Here is a 20,113-nt window from a genome sequence, read left to right as displayed (position 1 = left end):
AGCCTTTGGTTAATTCCTCTTCCTGGTGGGAAATGAGAGTTAAATTTGCCCGTCCACACACCTCCAGCTAGTCTCTCATTGGTTCTCCCTATTCCTGCACATTTTCCGCAGAAATTGCAAACTGGGCCAAACAGGAGTTTAAAGGCACTGACTCTCCAAGTGGGGAGAGTGTTAGTAAAGCGTCTTGAATGTTGCACCCGAGTACCAGGGGACGAAAACTGAGACACATTTGAACACGTTTCCTGATCACACGGTGGATCATACTCTGTGTTCCACATGCATGTTTCAGCTGAAGGAAGAATCCCTTAAACCTGGAGAGTTGAGACCCATGGAATGGGTACCATGCAGTATGACTTCAAAGGGTCTGCATTTGCTCACCGAACCTCACCAATCCTATCACTGCTGCGTTTAAGCAGCCGTACACAGGCTTGATTCTCTTTCGGAGACATAAATCCGTAGGTTTTAAGATTATTTCTAGTCAGGTATATTCTTAGGCGTTTAATATGGGGTGTTGAGTCCACTGCGTTGAGCAAGGAGTAGCTCTTGTCTATTACATATTTGGCTTATGGAACGGTATCTGTGCTAATTTCAATCTCTGGTTTCATGCAGCACCCCAACTCACCTTTCCCCTCAATCAAGCATAAGTTGGTTTTCTACATTTGAGACCCTGTTCTGTTTTGTAATTCAGTTCTTGTGTAGCCAAGTTTACCTTCCGTGTAGTAGTGATATCTTCTGGTGTTTCTTTTTCTGTGTGACTTATTTCACTTAGAATCATCATACCTGAATCCACTCATTATCTGCTACGGGCCTGATGACATAGATTTCATTGCTGAGTGATATTGCATTGTACGTAAGTACCACAACTTCTTTATCCATTTTTTGCTTTCTGTGATATTGAACTTGTACCGTAAACGAGGTTCTTGTAAACAGAGCCGTCCCAAACTTTGGGGTGGCTTTGTGTTTTTGATTTTAATTGCCCTAATCTATAGGACCATAAGTGGAAGTGCCCTAGGCTTTGTTGCTTAGTTTTTTAGATGTTTCAGGAAACACCATACACTTCTCCAGAGTGGCTGTTGGCAATTTACATCCCGCCCACCAGCATAACAAGACTCCCAGTTCTCCATGGCCTGTCCTGCCTTTCTGGATTTTACACTTTTTTCAGATGGCCCTTTTGACCGGGGGGCAGTGAGACTTCATTGTAGTGCAGATTTCCTTTGCAAGCTTGCTTGGTTGGCCAAAAAGGGCGTATGTGTTTTTTCCTGAATATATTCAGGAAAAAACGCATACGCCCTTTTTGGCCAAGTGCATCATTGTGGACGTTCTGCCTCTTTTCCTATGCTTTACATGCAATTCCCGTCTACCTCCTGAAATCGGTTTCCTGCAATTCTGCCCCGCTTTCAAGTTCTCTTGGCAGCCTTACTTCAATATATTTTTGGACGATAGCTGTCATTTATAACTCTGCAGGTTTGTGAATTACAGTGCCCCTGAGCTCCTTTCTTCAACTCGCTTTCTTGTGAGCTGGCCGCAACACCGCAGGATTGCTTCAGGCCCTAGTGTGGTTCCGGCACGGCACGCTGAACCTTTGGTTAATTCCTCTTCCTGGTGGGAAATGAGAGTTAAATTTGCCCGTCCAGACACCTCCAGCTAGTCTCTCATTGGTTCTCCTTATTCCTGTACATTTTCCGCAGAAATTGCAAACTGGGCCAAACAGGAGTTTAAAGGCACTGACTCTCCAAGTGGGGAGAGTGTTAGTAAAGCGTCTTGAATGTTGCACCCGAGTACCAGGGGACGAAAACTGAGACACATTTGAACACGTTTCCCGATCACACGGTGGATCATACTCTGGGTCCCACATGCATGTTTTAGCTGAAGGAAGAATCCCTTAAACCTGGAGAGTTGAGACCCATGGAATGGGTACCATGCAATATGACTTCAAAGGGTCTGCATTTGCTCACCGAACCTCACCAATCCTATCACTGCTGCGTTTATGCCGCCGTACACACGTTTGATTCACTTTCGGAGACATATAAATCCACAGGTTTTAAGATTCTTACTAGTCAGGTGTATTCTTAGGCGTTTAATATGGGGTGTTGAGTACACTTCGTTTAGCAAGGAGTAGCTCTTGTCTATTACATATTTGGCTTATGGCACGGTATCTGTGCTAATTTCAATCTCTGGTTTCATGCAGCACCCCAACTCACCTTTCCCCTTAAGCAAGCATAAGTTGGTTTTCTACATTTGAGACCCTGTTCTGTTTTGTAATTCAGTTCCTGTGTAGCCAAGTTTACATTCCGTGTAGTAGTGATATCTTATGATCTTTCTTTTTCTGTGTGACTTATTTCACTTAGAATCATCGTACCTAAATCCACTCATTATGCAGCGACGGGCCTGATGACATAGATTTCATTGCTGAGTGATATTGCATTGTACGTAAGTACCACAACTTCTTTATCCATTTTTCGCTTTCTGTGATATTGAACTTGTACCGTAAACGAGGTTCTTGTAAACAGAGCCGGCCCAAACTTTGGGGTGGCTGTGTCTTTCTGATTTTAATTTCCCTAAGCTATAGGACCATAAGTGGAAGTGCCCTAGGCTCTGTTGCTTTGTTTTTTAGATGTTTCAGGAAACACCATACACTTCTCCAGAGTGGCTGTTGGCAATTTACATCCCGCCCACCAGCATAACAAAGCTCCCAGTTCTCCATGGCCTGTCCTGCCTTTCTGGATTTTACACTTTTTTCAGATGGCCCTTTTGACCGGGGGGCAGTGAGACTTCATTGTAGTGCAGATATCATTTGCAAGCTTGCTTGGTTGGCCAAAAAGGGCATATGCGTTTTTTCCTGAATATATTCAGAAAAAAAAGCATATGCCCTTTTTGGCCAAGTGCATCATTGTGAACGTTCTGCCTCTTTTCCTATGCTTTACATGCAATTCCAGTGTACCTCCTGAAATCGATTTCCTGCAATTCTGCCCCGCTTTCAAGTCCTCTTGGCAGCCTTACTTCAATATATTTTTGGACGATAGCTGTCATTTATAACTCTGCAGGTTTGTGAACTACAGTGCCCCTGAGCTCGTTTCTTCAACTCGCTTTCTTGTGAGCTGGCCGCAACACCGCAGGATTGCTTCAGGCCCTAGTGTAATTCCGGCACGGCACGCTGAGCCTTTGGTTAATTCCTCTTCCTGGTGGGAAACGAGAGTTAAATTTGCCCGTCCAGACACCTCCAGCTAGTCTCTCTTTCGTTCTCCCTATTCCTGTTCATTTTCCACAGAAATTACAAACTGGGCCAAACAGGAGGTTAAAGGCACTGACTCTCCAAGTGGGGAGAGTGTTAGTAAAGCATCTGGAATGTTGCACCCGAGTACCAGGGATGAAAACGAGACACATTTGAACACGTTTCCCGATCACACGGTGGATCATACTCTGGGTTCCACATGCATGTTTCAGCTGAAGGAAGAATCCCTTAAACCTGGAGAGTTGAGACCCATGGAATGGGTACCATGCAATATGACTTCAAAGGGTCTGCATTTGCTCACCGAACCTCACCAATCCTATCACTGCTGCGTTTATGCCGCTGTACACACGCTTAATTCTCTTTCGGAGACATATAAATCCGTAGGTTTTAAGATTATTTCTAGTCAGGTATATTCTTAGGCGTTTAATATGGGGTGTTGAGTCCACTTCGTTCAGCAAGGAGTAGCTCTTGTCTATTGCATATTTGGCTTATGGAACGGTATCTGTGCTAATTTCAATCTCTGGTTTCATGCAGCACCCCAACTCACCTTTCCCCTTAAGCAAGCATAAGTTGGTTTTCTACATTTGAGACCCTGTTCTGTTTTGTAATTCAGTTCCTGTGTAGCCAAGTTTACATTCCGTGTATTGGTGATATCTTATGATGTTTCTTTTTCTGTGTGACTTATTTCACTTAGAATTTTCATACCTGAATCCACTCATTATGCTGGTACGGGCCTGATGACATAGATTTCATTGCTGAGTGATATTGCATTGTACGTAAGTACCACAACTTCTTTATCCATTTTTCGCTTTCTGTGATATTGAACTTGTACCATAAACGAGGTTCTTGTAAACAGAGCCTTCCCAAACTTTGGGGTGGCTGTGTCTTTTTGATTTTAATTTCCCTAAGCTATAGGACCATAAGTGGAAGTGCCCTAGGCTCTGTTGCTTTGTTTTTTAGATGTTTCAGGAAACACCATACATTTCTCCAGAGTGGCTGTTGGCAATTTACATCCCGCCCATCAGCATAACAAGGCTCCCAGTTCTCCATGGCCTGTCCTGCCTTTCTGGATTTTACACATTTTTCAGATGGCCCTTTTGACTGGGCGGCAGTGAGACTTCATTGTAGTGCAGATTTCCTTTGCAAGCTTGCTTGGTTGGCCAAAAAGGGCGTATGCGTTTTTTCCTGAATATATTCAGGAAAAAACGCATACGCCCTTTTTGGCCAAGTGCATCGTTGTGGATGTTCTGCCTCTTTTCCTATGCTTTACATGCAATTCCATTCTACCTCCTGAAATCGGTTTCGTGCAATTCTGCACCGCATTCAAGTCCTCTTGGCAGCCTTACTTCAATATATTTTTGGACGATAGCTGTCATTTATAACTCTGCAGGTTTGTGAATTACAGTGCCCCTGAGCTCCTTTCTTCAACTCGCTTTTTTGTGAGCTGGCCGCAACACCGCAGGATTGCTTCAGGCCCTAGTGTGGATCCGGCACGGCACGCTGAGCCTTTGGTTAATTCCTCTTCCTGGTGGGAAATGAGAGTTAAATTTGCCCGTCCAGACACCTCCAGCTAGTTTATCATTGGTTCTCCCTATTCCTGTACATTTTCCGCAGAAATCGCAAACTGGGCCAAACAGGAGTTTAAAGACACTGACTCTCCAAGTGGGGAGAGTGTTAGTAAAGCGTCTTGAATGTTGCACCCGAGTACCAGGGGACGAAAACTGAGACACATTTGAACACGTTTCCTGATCACACGGTGGATCATACTCTGTGTTCCACATGCATGTTTCAGCTGAAGGAAGAATCCCTTAAACCTGGAGAGTTGAGACCCATGGAATGGGTACCATGCAGTATGACTTCAAAGGGTCTGCATTTGCTCACCGAACCTCACAAATCCTATCACTGCTGCGTTTATGCCGCTGTACACACGCTTGATTCTCTTTCGGAGACATATAAATCCGTAGGTTTTAAGATTATTTCTAGTCAGGTATATTCTTAGGCGTTTAATATGGGGTGTTGAGTCCACTTCGTTCAGCAAGGAGTAGCTCTTGTCTATGGCATATTTGGCTTATGGAACGGTATCTGTGCTAATTTCAATCTCTGGTTTCATGCAGCACCCCAACTCACCTTTCCCCTTAAGCAAGCATAAGATGGTTTTCTACATTTGAGACCCTGTTCTGTTTTGTAATTCAGTTCCTGTGTAGCCAAGTTTACATTCAGTGTATTGGTGATATCTTATGATGTTTCTTTTTCTGTGTGACTTATTTCACTTAGAATCTTCATACCTGAATCCACTCATTATGCTGGTACGGGCCTGATGACATAGATTTCATTGCTGAGTGATATTGCATTGTACGTAAGTACCACAACTTCTTTATCCATTTTTCGCTTTCTGTGATATTGAACTTGTACCATAAACGAGGTTCTTGTAAACAGAGCCTTCCCAAACTTTGGGGTGGCTGTGTCTTTTTGATTTTAATTTCCCTAAGCTATAGGACCATAAGTGGAAGTGCCCTAGGCTCTGTTGCTTTGTTTTTTAGATGTTTCAGGAAACACCATACATTTCTCCAGAGTGGCTGTTGGCAATTTACATCCCGCCCATCAGCATAACAAGGCTCCCAGTTCTCCATGGCCTGTCCTGCCTTTCTGGATTTTACACATTTTTCAGATGGCCCTTTTGACTGGGCGGCAGTGAGACTTCATTGTAGTGCAGATTTCCTTTGCAAGCTTGCTTGGTTGGCCAAAAAGGGCGTATGCGTTTTTTCCTGAATATATTCAGGAAAAAACGCATACGCCCTTTTTGGCCAAGTGCATCATTGTGGACGTTCTGCCTCTTTTCCTATGCTTTACATGCAATTCCATTCTACCTCCTGAAATCGGTTTCGTGCAATTCTGCACCACTTTCAAGTCCTCTTGGCAGCCTTACTTCAATATATTTTTGGACGATAGCTGTCATTTATAACTCTGCAGGTTTGTGAATTACAGTGCCCCTGAGCTCCTTTCTTCAACTCGCTTTTTTGTGAGCTGGCCGCAACACCGCAGGATTGCTTCAGGCCCTAGTGTGGATCCGGCACAGCACGCTGAGCCTTTGGTTAATTCCTCTTCCTGGTGGGAAATGAGAGTTAAATTTGCCCGTCCAGACACCTCCAGCTAGTTTATCATTGGTTCTCCCTATTCCTGTACATTTTCCGCAGAAATTGCAAACTGGGCCATACAGGAGGTTAAAGGCACTGACTCTCCAAGTGGAGAGAGTGTTAGTAAAGCGTCTGGAGTGTTGCACCCGAGTACCAGGGGACGAAAACTGAGACACATTTGAACACGTTTCCTGATCACACGGTGGATCATACTCTGTGTTCCACATGCATGTTTTAGCTGAAGGAAGAATCCCTTAAACTTGGAGAGTTGAGACCCATGGAATGGGTACCATGCAATATGACTTCAAAGGGTCTGCGTTTGCTCACCGAACCTCACCAATCCTATCACTGCTGCGTTTATGCTGCTGTACACACGCTTGATTCTCTTTCGGAGACATATAAATCCGTAGGTTTTAAGATTATTTCTAGTCAGGTATATTCTTAGGCGTTTAATATGGGGTGTTGAGTCAACTTCGTTCAGCAAGGAGTAGCTCTTGTCTATTGCATATTTGTCTTATGGAACGGTATCTGTGCTAATTTCAATCTCTGGTTTCATGCAGCACCCCAACTCACCTTTCCCCTCAAGCAAGCATAAGTTGGTTTTCTACATTTGAGACCCTGTTCTGTTTTGTAATTCAGTTCTTGTGTAGCCAAGTTTACCTTCCGTGTAGTAGTGATATCTTATGGTGTTTCTTTTTCTGTGTGACTTATTTCACTTAGAATCATCATACCTGAATCCACTCATTATGCTGCTACGGGCCTGATGACATAGATTTCATTGCTGAGTGATATTGCATTGTACGTAAGTACCACAACTTCTGTATCCATTTTTCGCTTTCTGTGATATTGAACTTGTACTGTAAACGAGGTTCTTGTAAACAGAGCCGTCCCAAAGTTTGGGGAGGCTGTGTCTTTTTGATTTTAATTTCCCTAAGCTATAGGACCATAAGTGGAAGTACCCTAGGCTCTGTTGCTTTGTTTTTTAGATGTTTCAGGAAACACCATACACTTCTCCAGAGTGGCTGTTGGCAATTTACATCCCGCCCATCAGCATAACAAGGCTCCCAGTTCTCCATGGCCTGTCCTGCCTTTCTGGATTTTACACTTTTTTCAGATGGCCCTTTTGACCGGGGGGCAGTGAGACTTCATTGTAGTGCAGATTTCCTTTGCAAGCTTGCTTGGTTGGCCAAAAAGGGCGTATGCGTTTTTTCCTGAATATATTCAGGAAAAAACGCATACGCCCTTTTTGGCCAAGTGCATCATTGTGGACGTTCTGCCTCTTTTCCTATGCTTTACATGCAATTACTGTCTACCTCCTGAAATCGGTTTCCTGCAATCCTGCCCCGCTTTCAAGTCCTCTTGGCAGCCTTACTTCAATATATTTTTGGACGATAGCTGTCATTTATAACTCTGCAGGTTTGTGAATTACAGTGCCCCTGAGCTCCTTTCTTCAACTCGCTTTCTTGTGAGCTGGCCGCAACACCGCAGGATTGCTTCAGGCCCTAGTGTGGTTCCGGCACGGCATGCTGAGCCTTTGGTTAATTCCTCTTTCTGGTGGGAAATGAGAGTTAAATTTGCCCGTCCAGACACCTCCAGCTAGTTTCTCATTGGTTCTCCCTATTCCTGTACATTTTCAGGAGAAATTGCAAACTGGGCCAAACAGGAGTTTAAAGACACTGACTCTCCAAGTGGGGAGAGTGTTAGTAAAGCGTCTTGAATGTTGCACCCGAGTACCAGGGGACGAAAACTGAGACACATTTGAACACGTTTCCTGATCACACGGTGGATCATACTCTGTGTTCCACATGCATGTTTCAGCTGAAGGAAGAATCCCTTAAACCTGGAGAGTTGAGACCCATGGAATGGGTACCATGCAGTATGACTTCAAAGGGTCTGCATTTGCTCACCGAACCTCACCAATCCTATCACTGCTGCGTTTATGCCGCTGTACACACGCTTGATTCTCTTTCGGAGACATATCAATGCGTAGGTTTTAAGATTATTTCTAGTCAGGTATATTCTTAGGCGTTTAATATGGGGTGTTTAGTCCACTGCGTTGAGCAAGGAGTAGCTCTTGTCTATTACATATTTGGCTTATGGAACGGTATCTGTGCTAATTTCAATCTCTGGTTTTATGCAGCACCCCAACTCACCTTTCCCCTTAAGCAAGCATAAGTTGGTTTTCTACATTTGACACCCTGTTCTCTTTTGTAATTCAGTTCCTGTGTAGCCAAGTTTACATTCCGTGTAGTAGTGATATCTTATGATGTTTCTTTTTCTGTGTGACTTATTTCACTTAGAATCATCATACCTGCATCCCCTCATTATGCTGCTACGGGCCTGATGACATAGATTTCATTGCTGAGTGATATTGCATTGTACGTAAGTACCACAACTTCTTTATCCATTTTTCGCTTTCTGTGATATTGAACTTGTACCGTAAACGAGGTTCTTTTAAACAGAGCCGTCCCAAACTTTGGGGTGGCTGTGTCTTTTTGATTTTCATTTCCCTAAGCTATAGGACCATAAGTGGAAGTGCCCTAGGCTCTGTTGCTTTGTTTTTTAGATGTTTCAGGAAACACCATACACTTCTCCAGAGTGGCTGTTGGCAATTTACATCCCGCCCACCAGCATAACAAGGCTCCCAGTTCTCCATGGCCTGTCCTGCCTTTCTGGATTTTACACTTTTTTCAGATGGCCCTTTTGACCGGGGGGCAGTGAGACTTCATTGTAGTGCAGATTTCCTTTGCAAGCTTGCTTGGTTGGCCAAAAAGGGCGTATGCGTTTTTTCCTGAATATATTCAGGAAAAAACGCATACGCCCTTTTTGGCCAAGTGCATCATTGTGGACGTTCTGCCTCTTTTCCTATGCTTTACATGCAATTCCTGTCTACCTCCTGAAATCGGTTTCCTGCAATTCTGCCCCACTTTCAAGTCCTCTTGGCAGCCTTACTTCAATATATTTTTGGACGATAGCTGTCATTTATAACTCTGCAGGTTTGTGAATTACAGTGCCCCTGAGCTCCTTTCTTCAACTCGCTTTCTTGTGAGCTGGCCGCAACACCGTAGGATTGCTTCAGGCCCTAGTGTGGTTCCGGCACGGCATGCTGAGCCTTTGGTTAATTCCTCTTTCTGGTGGGAAATGAGAGTTAAATTTGCCCGTCCAGACACCTCCAGCTAGTTTCTCATTGGTTCTCCCTATTCCTGTACATTTTCCGCAGAAATTGCAAACTGGGCCATACAGGAGGTTAAAGGCACTGACTCTCCAAGTGGGGAAAGTGTTAGTAAAGCGTCTGGAGTGTTGCACCCGAGTACCAGGGGACGAAAACTGAGACACATTTGAACACGTTTCCTGATCACACGGTGGATCATACTCTGTGTTCCACATGCATGTTTTAGCTGAAGGAAGAATCCCTTAAACTTGGAGAGTTGAGACCCATGGAATGGGTACCATGCAATATGACTTCAAAGGGTCTGCATTTGCTCACCGAACCTCACCAATCCTATCACTGCTGCGTTTATGCCGCTGTACACACGCTTGATTCTCTTTCGGAGACATATAAATCAGTAGGTTTTAATATTCTTACTATTCAGGTATATTCTTAGGCGTTTAATATGGGGTGTTGAGTCCACTTCGTTGAGCAAGGAGTAGCTCTTGTCTATTACATATTTGGCTTATGGAACAGTATCTGTGCTAATTTCAATCTCTGGTTTCATGCAGCACCCCAACTCACCTTTCCCCTTAAGCAAGCATAAGTTGGTTTTCTACATTTGAGACCCTGTTCTGTTTTGTAATTCAGTTCTTGTGTAGCCAAGTTTACCTTCTGTGTAGTAGTGATATCTTATGGTGTTTCTTTTTCTGTGTGACTTATTTCACTTAGAATCATCATACCTGAATCCACTCATTATGCTGCTACGGGCCTGATGACATAGATTTCATTGCTGAGTGATATTGCATTGTACGTAAGTACCACAACTTCTTTATCCATTTTTCCCTTTCTGTGATATTGAACTTGTACCGTAAACGAGGTTCTTGTAAACAGAGCCGTCCCAAACTTTGGGGTGACCGTGTCTTTTTGATTTTAATTTCCCTAAGTTATAGGACCATAAGTGGAAGTGCCCTAGGCTCTGTTGCTTTGTTTTTTAGATGTTTCAGGAAACACCATACACTTCTCCAGAGTGGCTGTTGGCAATTTACATCCCGCCCACCGGCATAAAAAAACTCCCAGTTCTCCATGGCCTGTCCTGCCTTTCTGGATTTTACACTTTTTTCAGATGGCCCTTTTGACCGGGGGGCAGTGAGACTTCATTGTAGTGCAGATTTCCTTTGCAAGCTTGCTTGGTTGGCCAAAAAGGGCGTATGCGTTTTTTCCTGAATATATTCAGGAAAAAAAGCATATGCCCTTTTAGGCCAAGTGCATCATTGTGGACGTTCTGCCTCTTTTCCTATGCTTTACATGCAATTCCAGTGTACCTCCTGAAATCGATTTCCTGCAATTCTGCCCCGCTTTCAAGTCCTCTTGGCAGCCTTACTTCAATATATTTTTGGACGATAGCTGTCATTTATAACTCTGCAGGTTTGTGAATTACAGTGCCCCAGAGCTCGTTTCTTCAACTCGCTTTCTTGTGAGCTGGCCGCAACACCGCAGGATTGCTTCAGGCCCTAGTGTAGTTCCGGCACGGCACGCTGAGCCTTTGGTTAATTCCTCTTCCTGGTGGGAAACGAGAGTTAAATTTGCCCGTCCAGACACCTCTAGCTAGTCTCTCTTTCGTTCTCCCTATTCCTGTTCATTTTCCACAGAAATTACAAACTGGGCCAAACAGGAGGTTAAAGGCACTGACTCTCCAAGTGGGGAGAGTGTTAGTAAAGCATCTGGAATGTTGCACCCGAGTACCAGGGATGAAAACGAAACACATTTGAACACGTTTCCCGATCACACGGTGGATCATACTCTGGGTTCCACATGCATGTTTCAGCTGAAGGAAGAATCCCTTAAACCTGGAGAGTTGAGACCCATGGAATGGGTACCATGCAATATGACTTCAAAGGGTCTGCATTTGCTCACCGAACCTCACCAATCCTATCACTGCTGCGTTTATGCCGCTGTACACACGCTTGATTCTCTTTCGGAGACATATAAATCCGTAGGTTTTAAGATTATTTCTAGTCAGGTATATTCTTAGGCGTTTAATATGGGGTGTTGAGTCCACTTCGTTGAGCAAGGAGTAGCTCTTGTCTATTGCATATTTGGCTTATGGAACGGTATCTGTGCTAATTTCAATCTCTGGTTTCATGCAGCACCCCAACTCACCTTTCCCCTTAAGCAAGCATAAGTTGGTTTTCTACATTTGAGACCCTGTTCTGTTTTGTAATTCAGTTCCTGTGTAGCCAAGTTTACATTCCGTGTAGTAGTGATATCTTATGATGTTTCTTTTTCTGTGTGACTTATTTCACTTAGACTCATCATACCTGCATCCACTCATTATGCTGCTACGGGCCTGATGACATAGATTTCATTGCTGAGTGATATTGCATTGTACATAAGTACCACAACTTCTTTATCCATTTTTTGCTTTCTGTGATATTGAACTTGTACCGTAAACGAGGTTCTTGTAAACAGAGCCGTCCCAAACTTTGGGGTGGCTGTGTCTTTTTGATTTTCATTTCCCTAAGCTATAGGACCATAAGTGGAAGTGCCCTAGGCTCTGTTGCTTTGTTTTTTAGATGTTTCAGGAAACACCATACACTTCTCCAGAGTGGCTGTTGGCAATTTACATCCCGCCCACCAGCATAACAAGGCTCCCAGTTCTCCATGGCCTGTCCTGCCTTTCTGGATTTTACACTTTTTTCAGATGGCCCTTTTGACCGGGGGGCAGTGAGACTTCATTGTAGTGCAGATTTCCTTTGCAAGCTTGCTTGGTTGGCCAAAAAGGGCGTATGCGTTTTTTCCTGAATATATTCAGGAAAAAACGCATACGCCCTTTTTGGCCAAGTGCATCATTGTGGACGTTCTGCCTCTTTTCCTATGCTTTACATGCAATTCCCGTCTACCTCCTGAAATCGGTTTCCTGCAATTCTGCCCCGCTTTCAAGTCCTCTTGGCAGCCTTACTTCAATATATTTTTGGACGATAGCTGTCATTTATAACTCTGCAGGTTTGTGAATTACAGTGCCCCTGAGCTCCTTTCTTCAACTCGCTTTCTTGTGAGCTGGCCGCAACACCGCAGGATTGCTTCAGGCCCTAGTGTGGTTCTGGCACGGCACGCTGAGCCTTTGGTTAATTCCTCTTCCTGGTGGGAAATGAGAGTTAAATTTGCCCGTCCACACACCTCCAGCTAGTCTCTCATTGGTTCTCCCTATTCCTGTACATTTTCCGCAGAAATTGCAAACTGGGCCAAACAGGAGTTTAAAGGCACTGACTCTCCAAGTGGGGAGAGTGTTAGTAAAGCGTCTTGAATGTTGCACCCGAGTACCAGGGGACGAAAACTGAGAAACATTTGAACACGTTTCCTGATCACACGGTGGATCATACACTGTGTTCCACATGCATGTTTCAGCTGAAGGAAGAATCCCTTAAACCTGGAGAGTTGAGACCCATGGAATGGGTACCATGCAGTATGACTTCAAAGGGTCTGCATTTGCTCACTGAACCTCACCAATCCTATCACTGCTGCGTTTATGCCGCCGTACACACGCTTGATTCTCTTTCGGAGACATATAAATCCATAGGTTTTAAGATTATTTCTAGTCAGGTATATTCTTAGGCGTTTAATATGGGGTGTTGAGTCCACTTCGTTCAGCAAGGAGTAGCTCTTGTCTATTGCATATTTGGCTTATGGAACGGTATCTGTGCTAATTTCAATCTCTGGTTTCATGCAGCACCCCAACTCACCTTTCCCTTAAGCAAGCATAAGTTGGTTTTCTACATTTGAGACCCTGTTCTGTTTTGTAATTCAGTTCTTGTGTAGCCAAGTTTACCTTCTGTGTAGTAGTGATATCTTATGGTGTTTCTTTTTCTGTGTGACTTATTTCACTTAGAATCATCATACCTGAATCCACTCATTATGCTGCTACGGGCCTGATGACATAGATTTCATTGCTGAGTGATATTGCATTGTATGTAAGTACCACAACTTCTTTATCCATTTTTCCCTTTCTGTGATATTGAACTTGTACCGTAAACGAGGTTCTTGTAAACAGAGCCGTCCCAAACTTTGGGGTGACCGTGTCTTTTTGATTTTAATTTCCCTAAGTTATAGGACCATAAGTGGAAGTGCCCTAGGCTCTGTTGCTTTGTTTTTTAGATGTTTCAGGAAACACCATACACTTCTCCAGAGTGGCTGTTGGCAATTTACATCCCGCCCACCGGCATAAAAAAACTCCCAGTTCTCCATGGCCTGTCCTGCCTTTCTGGATTTTACACTTTTTTCAGATGGCCCTTTTGACCGGGGGGCAGTGAGACTTCATTGTAGTGCAGATTTCCTTTGCAAGCTTGCTTGGTTGGCCAAAAAGGGCGTATGCGTTTTTTCCTGAATATATTCAGGAAAAAACGCATACGCCCTTTTTGGCCAAGTGCATCATTGTGGACGTTCTGCCTCTTTTCCTATGCTTTACATGCAATTCCCGTCTACCTCCTGAAATCGGTTTCCTGCAATTCTGCCCCGCTTTCAAGTCCTCTTGGCAGCCTTACTTCAATATATTTTTGGACGATAGCTGTCATTTATAACTCTGCAGGTTTGTGAATTACAGTGCCCCTGAGCTCCTTTCTTCAACTCGCTTTCTTGTGAGCTGGCCGCAACACCGCAGGATTGCTTCAGGCCCTAGTGTGGTTCTGGCACGGCACGCTGAGCCTTTGGTTAATTCCTCTTCCTGGTGGGAAATGAGAGTTAAATTTGCCCGTCCACACACCTCCAGCTAGTCTCTCATTGGTTCTCCCTATTCCTGTACATTTTCCGCAGAAATTGCAAACTGGGCCAAACAGGAGTTTAAAGGCACTGACTCTCCAAGTGGGGAGAGTGTTAGTAAAGCGTCTTGAATGTTGCACCCGAGTACCAGGGGACGAAAACTGAGAAACATTTGAACACGTTTCCTGATCACACGGTGGATCATACACTGTGTTCCACATGCATGTTTCAGCTGAAGGAAGAATCCCTTAAACCTGGAGAGTTGAGACCCATGGAATGGGTACCATGCAGTATGACTTCAAAGGGTCTGCATTTGCTCACTGAACCTCACCAATCCTATCACTGCTGCGTTTATGCCGCCGTACACACGCTTGATTCTCTTTCGGAGACATATAAATCCATAGGTTTTAAGATTATTTCTAGTCAGGTATATTCTTAGGCGTTTAATATGGGGTGTTGAGTCCACTTCGTTCAGCAAGGAGTAGCTCTTGTCTATTGCATATTTGGCTTATGGAACGGTATCTGTGCTAATTTCAATCTCTGGTTTCATGCAGCACCCCAACTCACCTTTCCCTTAAGCAAGCATAAGTTGGTTTTCTACATTTGAGACCCTGTTCTGTTTTGTAATTCAGTTCTTGTGTAGCCAAGTTTACCTTCCGTGTAGTAGTGATATCTTATGGTGTTTCTTTTTCTGTGTGACTTAATTCACTTAGAATCATCATACCTGAATCCACTCATTATGCTACTTCGGGCCTCATGACATAGATTTCATTGCTGAGTGATATTGCATTGAACGTAAGTACCACAACTTCTTTATCCATTTTTCGCTTTCTGTGATATTGAACTTGTACCGTAAACGAGGTTCTTGTAAACAGAGCCGTCCCAAACTTTGGGGTGGCTGTGTCTTTTTGATTTTAATTTCCCTAAGCTATAGGACCATAAGTGGAAGTGCCCTAGGCTCTGTTGCTTAGTTTTTTAGATGTTTCAGGAAACACCATACACTTCTCCAGAGTGGCTGTTGGTAATTTACATCCCGCCCATCAGCATAACAAGGCTCCCAGTTCTCCATGGCCTGTCCTGCCTTTCTGGATTTTACACTTTTTTCAAATGGCCCTTTTGACCGGGGGGCAGTGAGACTTCATTGTAGTGCAGATTTCCTTTGCAAGCTTGCTTGGTTGGCCAAAAAGGGCGTATGCGTTTTTTCCTGAATATATTCAGGAAAGAACGCATACGCCCTTTTTGGCCAAGTGCATCATTGTGGACGTTCTGCCTCTTTTCCTATGCTTTACATGCAATTCCAGTGTACCCCCTGAAATCGATTTCCTGCAATTCTGCCCCGCTTTCAAGTCCTCTTGGCAGCCTTACTTCAATATATTTTTGGACGATAGCTGTCATTTATAACTCTGCAGGTTTGTGAATTACAGTGCCCCTGAGCTCGTTTCTTCAACTCGCTTTCTTGTGAGCTGGCCGCAACACCGCACGATTGCTTCAGGCCCTAGTGTAGTTCCGGCACGGCACGCTGAGCCTTTGGTTAATTCCTCTTCCTGGTGGGAAATGAGAGTTAAATTTGCCCGTCCAGACACCTCCAGATAGTCTCTCTTTCGTTCTCCCTATTCCTGTTCATTTTTCACAGAAATTACAAACTGGGCCAAACAGGAGGTTAAAGGCACTGACTCTCCAAGTGGGGAGAGTGTTAGTAAAGCATCTGGAATGTTGCACCCGAGTACCAGGGACGAAAACGAGACACATTTGAACACGTTTCCCGATCACACGGTGGATCATACTCTGGGTTCCACATGCATGTTTTAGCTGAAGGAAGAATCCCTTAAACCTGGAGAGTTGAGACCCATGGAATGGGTACCATGCAATATGACTTCAAAGGGTCTGCATTTGCTCACCGAACCTCACCAATCCTATCACTGCTGCGTTTATGCCGCTGTACACACGCTTGATTCTCTTTCGGAGACATATAAATCCGTAGGTTTTAAGATTATTTCTAGTCAGGTATATTCTTAGGCGTTTAATATGGGGTGTTGAGTCCACTTCGTTCAGCAAGGAGTAGCTCTTGTCTATTGCATATTTGGCTTATGGAACGGTATCTGTGCTAATTTCAATCTCTGGTTTCATGCAGCACCCCAACTCACCTTTCCCCTTAAGCAAGCATAAGTTGGTTTTCTACATTTGACACCCTGTTCTGTTTTGTAATTCAGTTCCTGTGTAGCCAAGTTTACATTCCGTGTAGTAGTGATACCTTATGATGTTTCTTTTTCTGTGTGACTTATTTCACTTAGAATCATCGTACCTGCATCCACTCATTATGCTGCTACGGGCCTGATGACATAGATTTCATTGCTGCGTGATATTGCATTGTACGTAAGTACCACAACTTCTTTATCCATTTTTCGCTTTCTGTGATATTGAACTTGTACCGTAAACGAGGTTCTTGTAAACAGAGCCAGCCCAAACTTTGGGGTGGCTGTGTCTTTTTGATTTTAATTTCCCTAAGCTATAGGACCATAAGTGGAAGTGCCCTAGGCTCTGTTGCTTTGTTTTTTAGATGTTTCACGAAACACCATACACTTCTCCAGAGTGGCTGTTGGCAGTTTACATCCCGCCCACCAGCATAACAAGGCTCCCAGTTCTCCATGGCCTGTCCTGCCTTTCTGGATTTTACACTTTTTTCAGATGGCCCTTTTGACCGGGGGGCAGTGAGACTTCATTGTAGTGCAGATTTCCTTTGCAAGCTTGCTTGGTTGGCCAAAAAGGGCGTATGCGTTTTTTCCTGAATATATTCAGGAAAAAACGCATACGCCCTTTTTGGCCAAGTGCATCATTGTGGACGTTCTGCCTCTTTTCCTATGCTTTACATGCAATTCCTGTCTACCTCCTGAAATCGGTTTCTTGCAATTCTGCCCCGCTTTCAAGTCCTCTTGGCAGCCTTACTTCAATATATTTTTGGACGATAGCTGTCATTTATAACTCTGCAGGTTTGTGAATTACAGTGCCCCTGAGCTCCTTTCTTCAACTCGCTTTCTTGTGAGCTGGCCGCAACACCGCAGGATTGCTTCAGGCCCTAGTGTGGTTCTGGCACGGCATGCTGAGCCTTTGGTTAATTCCTCTTCCTGGTGGGAAATGAGAGTTAAATTTGCCCGTCCACACACCTCCAGCTAGTCTCTCATTGGTTCTCCCTATTCCTGCACATTTTCCGCAGAAATTGCAAACTGGGCCAAACAGGAGTTTAAAGGCACTGACTCTCCAAGTGGGGAGAGTGTTAGTAAAGCGTCTTGAATGTTGCACCCGAGTACCAGGGGACGAAAACTGAGACACATTTGAACACGTTTCCTGATCACACGGTGGATCATACTCTGTGTTCCACATGCATGTTTCAGCTGAAGGAAGAATCCCTTAAACCTGCAGAGTTGAGACCCATGGAATGGGTACCATGCAGTATGACTTCAAAGGGTCTGCATTTGCTCACCGAACCTCACCAATCCTATCACTGCTGCGTTTAAGCAGCCGTACACAGGCTTGATTCTCTTTCGGAGACATAAATACGTAGGTTTTAAGATTATTTCTAGTCAGGTATATTCTTAGGCGTTTAATATGGGGTGTTGAGTCCACTGCGTTGAGCAAGTAGTAGCTCTTGTCTATTACATATTTGGCTTATGGAACGGTATCTGTGCTAATTTCAATCTCTGGTTTCATGCAGCACCCCAACTCACCTTTCCCCTCAATCAAGCATAAGTTGGTTTTCTACATTTGAGACCCTGTTCTGTTTTGTAATTCTGTTCTTGTGTAGCCAAGTTTACCTTCCGTGTAGTAGTAATATCTTCTGGTGTTTCTTTTTCTGTGTGACTTATTTCACTTAGAATCATCATACCTGAATCCACTCATTATCTGCTACGGGCCTGATGACATAGATTTCATTGCTGAGTGATATTGCATTGTACGTAAGTACCACAACTTCTTTATCCATTTTTTGCTTTCTGTGATATTGAACTTGTACCGTAAACGAGGTTCTTGTAAACAGAGCCGTCCCAAACTTTGGGGTGGCTTTGTCTTTTTGATTTTAATTTCCCTAAGCTATACGACCATAAGTGGAAGTGCCCTAGGCTCTGTTGCTTTGTTTTTTAGATGTTTCAGGAAACACCATACACTTCTCCAGAGTGGCTGTTGGCAATTTACATCCCGCCCACCAGCATAACAAGACTCCCAGTTCTCCATGGCCTGTCATGCCTTTCTGGATTTTACACTTTTTTCAGATGGCCCTTTTGACCGGGGGGCAGTGAGACTTCATTTTAGTGCAGATTTCCTTTGCAAGCTTGCTTGGTTGGCCAAAAAGGGCGTATGCGTTTTTTCCTGAATATATTCAGGAAAAAACGCATACGCCCTTTTTGGCCAAGTGCATCATTGTGGACGTTCTGCCTCTTTTCCTATGCTTTACATGCAATTCCCGTCTACCTCCTGAAATCGGTTTCCTGCAATTCTGCCCCGCTTTCAAGTTCTCTTGGCAGCCTTACTTCAATATATTTTTGGACGATAGCTGTCATTTATAACTCTGCAGGTTTGTGAATTACAGTGCCCCTGAGCTCCTTTCTTCAACTCGCTTTCTTGTGAGCTGGCCGCAACACCGCAGGATTGCTTCAGGCCCTAGTGTGGTTCCGGCACGGCACGCTGAACCTTTGGTTAATTCCTCTTCCTGGTGGGAAATGAGAGTTAAATTTGCCCGTCCAGACACCTCCAGCTAGTCTCTCATTGGTTCTCCCTATTCCTGTACATTTTCCGCAGAAATTGCAAACTGGGCCAAACAGGAGTTTAAAGGCACTGACTCTCCAAGTGGGGAGAGTGTTAGTAAAGCGTCTTGAATGTTGCACCCGAGTACCAGGGGACGAAAACTGAGACACATTTGAACACATTTCCCGATCACACGGTGGATCATACTCTGGGTTCCACATGCATGTTTTAGCTGAAGGAAGAATCCCTTAAACCTGGAGAGTTGAGACCCATGGAATGGGTACCATGCAATATGACTTCAAAGGGTCTGCATTTGCTCACCGAACCTCACCAATCCTATCACTGCTGCGTTTATGCCGCCGTACACACGTTTGATTCTCTTTCGGAGACATATAAATCCACAGGTTTTAAGATTCTTACTAGTCAGGTGTATTCTTAGGCGTTTAATATGGGGTGTTGAGTATACTTCGTTTAGCAAGGAGTAGCTCTTGTCTATTACATATTTGGCTTATGGCACGGTATCTCTGCTAATTTCAATCTCTGGTTTCATGCAGCACCCCAACTCACCTTTCCCCTTAAGCAAGCATAAGTTGGTTTTCTACATTTGAGACCCTGTTCTGTTTTGTAATTCAGTTCCTGTGTAGCCAAGTTTACATTCCGTGTAGTAGTGATATCTTATGATCTTTCTTTTCCTGTGTGACTTATTTCACTTAGAATCATCGTACCTAAATCCACTCATTATGCTGCGACGGGCCTGATGACATAGATTTCATTGCTGAGTGATATTGCATTGTACGTAAGTACCACAACTTCTTTATCCATTTTTCGCTTTCTGTGATATTGAACTTGTACCGTAAACGAGGTTCTTGTAAACAGAGCCGGCCCAAACTTTGGGGTGGCTGTGTCTTTCTGAATTTAATTTCCCTAAGCTATAGGACCATAAGTGGAAGTGCCCTAGGCTCTGTTGCTTTGTTTTTTAGATGTTTCAGGAAACACCATACACTTCTCCAGAGTGGCTGTTGGCAATTTACATCCCGCCCACCGGCATAACAAGGCTCCCAGTTCTCCATGGCCTGTCCTGCCTTTCTTGATTTTACACTTTTTTCAGAT

Source organism: Leucopleurus acutus, assembly GCF_964270905.1.
Source record: "Leucopleurus acutus genome assembly, chromosome: 1".
NCBI lineage: Eukaryota > Metazoa > Chordata > Mammalia > Artiodactyla > Delphinidae > Leucopleurus > Leucopleurus acutus.
This window is presented reverse-complemented; position numbering follows the sequence as displayed.